The sequence below is a fragment of the Microtus ochrogaster genome, linkage group LG4 (genome assembly GCF_000317375.1).
Source record: "Microtus ochrogaster isolate Prairie Vole_2 linkage group LG4, MicOch1.0, whole genome shotgun sequence".
In the NCBI taxonomy this organism is placed as follows: Eukaryota; Metazoa; Chordata; class Mammalia; order Rodentia; family Cricetidae; genus Microtus; species Microtus ochrogaster.
This window is the reverse complement of record NC_022030.1, coordinates 47,123,953-47,133,130: the sequence shown is the minus strand read 5'-3', so window position 1 is coordinate 47,133,130 and position 9,178 is coordinate 47,123,953.

Here is a 9,178-nt window from a genome sequence, read left to right as displayed (position 1 = left end):
TATAATAATATTATATATTTTATAATTTTAATAAAATATATTAAGGCTGGTACCTCCCAAAACTGAGAAAAATGGTTCTCCACCTAGCCCAATGGGAAGACTCTGTCAGACAGATCTCCCCTAAATCCTTTACTGGAATCCTAGGGCTTCATTCTGCCAAACATGGTACAACTGACCTATGCAGAGCTGACTGTGTGCTCACCCCTCTTCAGATGTGATTTTCTACCCCTCTAAACTAGCTATTTGTTTCCTCTATTTTTTCTTTTACTTTCCTACTGAAAACTGCAGGTTTTGGTGTTTCAAGATTTGACATTTATTTTATTTATTTATTTATTTATGTTCATTTAGAGACAGCCTTTCTCTGTGTAAAAGCCCTGGCTGCTGCCTGGTTCTGCCTTCTGAGTGCTGGGATGAGTGCTGGGATTAAACATATGTGCCACCACCACCTGGCTTTAACATTTGAAATTTTCATCTTTTGGAATTTGGTATCTGGAAAATTTAGACTTCACAAAATTTAGACTTTTGGAATTTTAGGCTTTAAAAGTTTGTCTTTTGGGTTTAACATCAGTACCACATTATCACAACCTAAACCTCTCAACACTTGCTTATAGATCATTGCCAGTTTTAATTTGTGGCTGTGAGTCAGCATGTTGCCCTTGGTTTGTGTTGATCCTTTTCACTCATCTTAATAAAGAATCCAAGTCACTGGTTCTTCGGTTGCAGTTGCTTATTTGCTGAGAGAAAGGGAAGAATGTTTCAGGAATCAAATTCTTTCAGCAGGATTAAGAGGTCTCAGAAGAACAAATGAAAAGGGAAAAGTCAAGATGGTACTCAAAAGAATTCCCCAAATAGATGGGCCTCGGAACTGGTTCTAGTTGGTCTTGAGGGGGTCTAGAGTCGGCCAGGAAAAAGGTGGGTGTTTGAATGAGAAGAAAGACAGGTGGCTCAGAAAGAAGTGGAAGTCAGGGCCTTGTATACCAGAGGTGATGGCTTAAGCATCATTATAAAGTAGGAAAGTGAGCCAGGTCATTGGACTAGACATTGTGTGTGAACCAATGAAGCAATAAAGAATGAAATTAAGGCCTCTTTGGGATTTTAGAGTTGCCACATTTGGTGCAGAGGTTCTCAACCTTCCTAACCTCACGTCCTAGCGACCCCAGCCATGCAATGATTTTGTTGTTATTTAATCATTTTGCTACTCTTATGAATCTTATTATAAATATCTAATATGCAGGATATCTGATATGCATCTCCCAAGGAGCTCTTGAATCACAGGTCAATCACCATTGGTTTAGAGGGGCAGAAAGAGGTGGTGAGATGCAAAGTCTGCTAAAGCACCCAGTTCCCACTGTCTTCATTTTAACCCAGACTGCAAATTCTTTAAAATAAAGTTCCGCAATGGCAAGAGCCTGATATCCGAGGTTCCCACAGATAACGTACCCCACATTTCAGGATCCCAGAGCATTTCCTAGAGCATCCCCCATGCCAAAGCCATTTTATTCTCAAGACAGTCATGCTCTTGACCAGCTTGAATCCTTGTACAAGGCATGGATCCTCTACTACAGAAATGGATGATCTGGTTCTTCCTGTAGATCTCAAATTAAAGATGATCCAGTCCTTTGACTTGATTTGTCCTTCCCCTTCATCATCCCTAACTCCACTCCTGTCTAGTACAAACTAGACCCCTGGTTGACCTGCCTGAAGAATTGTGGTGCATCCACTATCTCTGGTAAGGGCCAAGGGTGTGGAGCAGCTTCCAGGTACCTGCTTGCACATCAGATTGACATGCACCTTCTGGTTACTGTTGTTTACAATCTTTGCCTTATGTTGCTAGCACAAGGTCTGACTTTCTCGAGGCTGTACTTGTTTGTGACACAGAATACATGGAGTTGCTACATGATGTACTTTAACATGTAGAATCCATGGGGGAGCCATGACAACCCTTCGCTTGGCACGGCTCTGAATTAGTATTGAGCCAGGTGATTCAGGTCAGAAGATAAGAGCCCTAGCTCCAGGTGCAGAGGTGTGGATGTTTCGCTGAGTGTAAAAGAGATAAGATTAGAAAGATAAGAGGAGCCATGAATGGGTTACACATCCCAGTGCCCCCTGGAAAGGCTGCCTGCTCAGGAGACACTTCTGTGAGCTCAGACTCCCCTTCCCCAGCTGCTGGCCTTTTGTGATTAGTTTTCCTGCAGGCCAGTGCTTTCCCTTCCTGGCTCTCAAATAGAGGCTTTTGTCCTTTTTAAAATTCTACCCCCTTCTCATAAGATCTTTCCCAATTGTGAGTTTAAAATCACTTTTCTTCTGTTTGCATCCTCCCGCTGACATGTTTTTGTTTGTTTGTTTGTTTAGAGACAGGGTTTCATAAAGCAAGAGTTGGTTTTGGACTTGTTATGTAGCTAAAGATGGTCTTGAACTCTTGATTCTCTTGCTTCTGTTTCCATAGGGCTGGATATGCACAACATACCCAACTTTCAGTTTATACATGAATCCATGTATTTAATTATTATACTTCACAAATATGTGTAACAACTACATATACAGACAACGTATGTATGTATGTATCCAAGTTAGACAATGTTCACGGCTTCCCTTCCCTTTAGCTGCTTAGCTATCTCTATTACCCAGATTCCTTTCTACCCCTAAATACTTTAATGTTCAGATTGGAGAATATTCCTCCTTCTTTTATTGAAAAATCCTATGATGGAGGAAGGTCATTGGTTAAAAAATAAAGAAACTGCTTGGCTGGCCCTCATAGGTTAAAACATAGGTGGGAGGAGTAAACAGAACAGAATGCTGGGAGGAAGAGGAAGTGAGCTCAGAGACGCCATGCTCCCCTCTCCCGGGCAGACCGGATAGCTCTGCTCTCTGAGGCACACGCGATGAAGCTCCTACCCAGGATGGACATAGGCTAGAATCTTCCAGGTAAGCGCACCTCAGTGCTAGATGCATTATTAGAAATGGGCTAGTCCAGGTGAGAGAGTTAGCCAAGAAGAGGCTAGATATAATGGGCCAAGCAGTGTTTAAAAGAATACAGTGTCCGTGTAATTATTTCAAGGCATAAGCTAGCAGGCGGCTGGGGTGCTGTGGACGCAGCCCCGCCGCTCATATTACTACAATCCTAAATTTTATCAGTATAAAAATTCATACAAAGCGTATTTCAAATTTTTAAAGATGTTGGCACTCTTATAGTTCAATTATTTTTGCATGCTTGAATGAAATAAATCATTAAAAATTCCCTTATATCATGTCCACATCATTGTTCTAAAAACAAACAAACAAGCCTGTCAAACCTTTGAGAGACAGGAATCTGTCCGAAGAATTGAACAGCTGACAGTTTCAAAAGCAGTCTTTGTGGACGTGACACATAGCAGGGCTGCACCTTTGCTTCTGACACCCATCCATCATGGTCACATGTTAAGACTGATAACCTTATTTTACGAGACAATAGGACGTTCGTGGTCATCGCTGGCCACACTGTCCCTTCCAACTCCTTGTTTTCTCCACCTGCTGTGTGTCCTTGCATTAAATGCAGTGCATTTCCCCACAGCACGGCTAATGCAGAACCATGTGTCCATGGTAGAGACAAATATATTCCCCCCTCTTCACTGTTTACCGATTGTTTCACCAAGTTCCCCTGGCCAACTGGCACATATGCAGCCTCCAAGGATTCTGCAGCGTGATTTAGCTTGCAGGCTCTTATTTGTATGCACAGCGCCACCACTCTATATTATAGGGGCAGGGCTATGACTTCTATAAATTATGAAATCGCCTGTAAAGCCCGATGGCCTGTTAGTGAATGTGAGCTCCCTCAACATTAATCCACACCAGGCTGCCGTCAGCAAAGTCCTGGCGCACTTCTGCCTGCAAGTCAGGTTCGCTGAGCCCGACAAGTGTGGAAGATGGATCACAGAGCAGGGGACACAGCTCTGGTAGGATGCAGAGGACAGGGGTGACTTTAGTCTGAAGCAACTCAAGAAAGACTCAGCAGAATATCTCTAAGTGGACCTTGACAAATGAGAAGCAGAAGCAGAGGCCAGATCTTTCTGGCATGGAGTAATGAGAGACAGAGTGGCAAAAACTTCATTGGGGGAGCGGGGGTGGGGCAAGAGGTAAAGCGGTTCCTGGCCTCGAAAGCATAGGATTCTGGGAGGCAGAAACTGGCTGATTAAGAACACTCCAAAGCCACAGAGAAACCCTGTCTCGAAAAACCAAAAAAAAAAAAAAACAAAAAAAAAACAAAAAAAACACTGTGATGTGTGCATCTGAGTGGTGTATGGCTGCATGCATCTACGTGGATAAACAGACAACACCAGGCAGGAATGAGAAAAGCTTCTGTCCACAGTTAACCCATTTGTTGGTGGTGACATCATTTTTAAAGTTTTTCATTTTAAGTTTGCTATAGACATGATGCATGGGTCTTGCTGAAAGTATGTCTAAGAGTACTGATTTCCATAAAGACGAGGATCAAATGCACAGCCCACACCTCCACCTGTCTTAGTGTTTCTCTTGCTGTGAAGAGACACCACGACCATGGTAACTCTTGTAAAAGAAAACATTTGATTGGGGCTGGCTTATCTTCATATACAGTTGGTTTCTGTGTTGTTGGAGATTGGTGCTTCAATATGCGTACGAGAACCAGCCACATGACAAGTTTCAGAGGTTTAGTCCACTATCACCATGGTGGGACATGGCAGAGGGCAGACAGACATGGTGCTGGAGAAGGAGCTGGGAGTTCTACATCTGGATCTGTAGGCAGTAGAAGGAAGCTGGGTGGAGTTGAGCAGATATGAGACATCAAAGCCTGCCTCCACGGTGACACACTTCCTCCAACAAGGCCACACCTCCTAATAGTGTCACTCCCTATGGGCCAAGCACTCAAACACAAGAGTCTGTTGGGGCCACCACGGCACCTGTCCGCCAATTCTGCCCCTTGCATGGAGCCACTGAAAGCTGGAAGATCAGGAAGTTCTCTTGGACCAGCTTTGAAGCCTTCCTCAAAAGCCTCTTTGTTCTCTTTCACCATGGAACATGGAGTGAGTTAGTGTAGGTCCTATTTGCTTACAAAGACCCCAAACTGTTCTTTCTATAGCACCACTGCCTTCAGAAGAGCCCCAGTGACTGTCCCCAGTGTTTGCCATACGAGTCTGGACTTACATCCTCAGCCATACTGAGACTTCCACCGTTCACCTCATCCACTCTTGGCTTTGCCAGCGTGTTGCTCCGTCTGGCATACTGTGCTGTGCCCAGCCACCACCTCACGGCGCTCTTCTTGTCTTTCCACTCTGATGCCCACCTCTCTCCTCACTTCCTTCTGAAGCATCAACTTCTCAACCCAGCAGCTCTCTCTTCTCCAAATATACAGGGAGTCACGTGATTTAGCATTTACTGTTTTCTAACTATTTTGACAGTGTTCATCTTATTACTATTAGGGGAAAAAGTCTCTACAGCAGGAGAGCTTGCCTTGAGGGCTCTTTTGGCCCATGGAAGGTAGCATGATGTTGAATTCTTTGGAGAAATAAAACTATGAACAAATAAGTAGGACATGGCCAGACATGCAGAAATGTAACTGTCACTTAAGCACTTTTCTTGCTATTATTTGGTATGTAGGGCTGATTTTTTTTTTTTTTGGTTTTTGTTTTGTTATTTTATAATCACTCTCTTTTATGTGGTCATTAAAATAAAAGTGAAATTACCTTTTATTTTAAATAAAAGTGGAATTACCAGGCCAGGCACATTAACTACACATTTCCTTTCAGATAGAAGATTTTTTTCTTTTAAATGTGGCTTGGGAATTTAGAAAGATATTTTCATCCTTAAATTTTTTTAATTAAAAAAAAGCAGTCCCCAGAGGCATACAGGTAAATTAAATCCTACCTAAGGTTTGAAGTCCCCTTTATTTTGACCTTAAACATTTAACCCATATGCCATTTTAGCAAATCATGAAATGCATTCTTTTTCTCATTTCAGGGTGGTGGTGGGGGGAATCAAGAAAAGGGTAAATCTACTGGCGTATGGCAGATGGAGGTCAGGCTCTCACATAGATTTGCAGCATTAAGACAGAACAAATGGCCTGCAAGATTACAAGAAAACAAATTCAGAGTGGTAACCTTTTGAGAACTGCCAAATTGCTGGAGAGATGAAAATGGGGTTGCATTTGGGAAATTATGCAGTGTTGTGTTTCTTGGAGAAATGTACAGCACGGAGGGTTCTACGTGTTTTCTTTCCAAAGTCTATTTTTAATATTCACAGTAGCAGCAACTGAAACAAATGGAACTATACGTAGAGCAGCCAGTACACAGTAAACGGCAGTGGCGGTGACGAGGCCAGGGAGGGGCCTGCTGGAAATAGAGGCTGTGCCGAAGCGAGTATATTTTTGAAATATCAAACAGACACATTCAGCTTGGATGCTGAAGATCACTGAGCGGGGTGAGAAGAAAATGGAAAATTTGCCCAGAAAAAGTCTGAGAGAAATCACAGCAAATGGCAGGCGGAGTTCTCAGTAGTAAAAAAGAAGGGAATATATAAAAGAAAATGTCTTTCTGCATATCACAAAAACAGCAACATTTCCAGCATATGCTGCGACTTGGCGTTTTTATTTGGCAGGCCGTTTGTGGCTGGCTATGGGTGGGGCTGCTTTCTAAGCGCGTCTCAGCCAAGTATGATGAATGCTCAGGCGATTTTTCCTGACCTTATGTGCATTGACTTCTCCTTCTTGCCTTGTGCATCTTGGCCTGGTGTTTGCTCTCAGATGGTGTTTCCAGGCAGTTCCACACAGGGTTGTGTTGGAGACGCATCGTGTAATTCCATTTAGAAGAAACATCCGTTTCTGAAATACATTCCCTTGTTGATTTCTTTTGTTTTGTCATACACAGGAGAGCAAGCCATGACAGTGTAAGTAGCAGAAGACTAAAAAAGAGGCAAACAGCATCAGTAAAGTCTCAATTCTAACATCTATGAGTTTTCTAGGCTTTGAAACACACACACACACACACACACACACACACACGTGCACACACATTTTCCCCTAAGGGTTCTATGAGGGTCTCTATTATTTCAGAGGTTTTCTTTATTTTCAGATTCATTTTCCTGACCTACATATTTCTATATGAGGATAACACTGCAGAGTTACTTGATTTTCTGTGTCTTAGTAGCCTATACCTTGTTGAATTGTTTTCCCTTTGAATTACAGCTAAGTTGTTATCAAATTTCCATCACTGTCTACACCAGTGGTTCTCAACATATGGATCTCAACCCTTTGGGGTTGAATGGCCCTTTCACAGGGGTCATCTAAGACCATCTGAAAACCATGGATCTTTACATTATGGTTCATAATAGTAGCAAAATTACAGTTAGGAAGTAGCTACAAGAATAATTTTATGGTTGGAGCTCAACACTACATAAGGGGGGAGGGAGAGAGGGAAGGAGGGAGGGAAGAAGGAAGAGAATGTATAAGGGGTAGAAGCATTAGGAAGGTGATATCATCTGTTTCCTTCTTGTTTGGTTATTTTTCTAGATTGGAATTTCTACCTGAAAGAGAAATGAACCGTGGGTTCAGAAGCTCTCGGTCCTCCTCAACAGCTTTCACAAGCTTCATGATTTGTTTTACCAACAGCCACTGAAATAAACCCCCATCATCTATAAAGTTGACTGTGTCTTATTTATTTTGTTGACTTAAAAAAGCCATTGGATACATTTTTATACATGTTTCTAAACATTCTACAGTGCTGGCATTATTATGTGATTATTCATTGAATTTAATTCTACCATAGTAACACTTGGCTCATTTCTTTTGGAATTATATTAACTTAATATGCTCGGGGATTTTACCAGTTTTTATAATAGAGACAAGAGTGAAAGAATTGAAAGCTTGGCTCTGGAAGCAGATGTTTATTAAGGGGTATGTGGGTAAATTGGTGCTGGGTGTGGCAACTTTGATTCCAGCACAGGAAGGCAAAAAAAGTTGGATCTTTGTGAATTTAAGGCCAGCCTGGTCTACATAGTGAGTTCCAGGACAGTTGGGACAATGTAGAGAGACCATGTCTCAAAAAACCAACGAAACAAACAAAAATAAAACCCCAAAAATCCGTATGTAAGTTTTTCAATCATTATATGCCTCAGTTTTCTGCTCAGAATAATGGGGATCATAGGTGAGTCAGTCTCACAGAGGACTAAATGGGTCAATTTACGGAAACTGGTTGAAATGATCGGCACCTTCTAAGTCTGGACATTTGTTTATCATATGGCCATTTTTTAATTTTACAACTATTTTTGCATTCTGTGTCTTTCTTTTTGTTATTTAGTTGATTGGTTTGTGTTGATATACCTAACTAGGCCATTTTATTAGCAGGGAAAATGTGGCCTTATGGTAACTCTGTAAGTGATTGGAACTTGTTGATTCTGTGCAAGGATTAAGAGAGAGATGACATTACAAATATTTAACAACTGATTCCCAAATAATTAAAATATTTAGTAGTTTGAAAGGATCAAAAATCAAAATGAAGTCCTCACTAATCTGAACAACTCAGAACTTGGAAGCCACCAATAAGAATACTTTGAATAGCATCAAGGAAATGTATATCAAGACTATATTGAGATTACACCTAATTTCTGTCAGCATGGCTACCATTAAACTGGCCTAATTATATATATCACTCCCGGATATACATCCAAAAGGCTCAAAATGAACATACCACAAAGATACTTGCACTTCCATGTTTATTGTGGTATTATTCACAATAGCCATATTATAGAATCCACTTAGTGTCTGTCAATAATAGAATGGACTGGGGAGATAACTCTCTGGATATGAGTGCTTACTATGCAGGTACGAGGCTCTGAGCTCAAATCTTTTTTTTTTATCATGACACATATTTTTTATTGAAAAAAAAAATTCCCGCCTCCTCCCAGCCTCCCATTTCCCTCCCCCTCCTCCCACTCCTCTCCCCCTCCCCACTCCTCTCTCCCTCCCTCTCCAGTCTGAAGAGCAGTCAGGGTTCCCTGCCCTGTGAAAAGTTCAAAGTCCTCCCCCCTTTATCCTGGTCTAGGAGGTGAACATCCAAACTGGCTAGGCTCCCACAAAGCCAGTACATGAAGTAGGATCAAAACCCAGTGCCATTGTCCTTGGCTTCTCATCAGCCCTCATTGTCCACCATATTCAGAGAGTCCGGTTTTATCC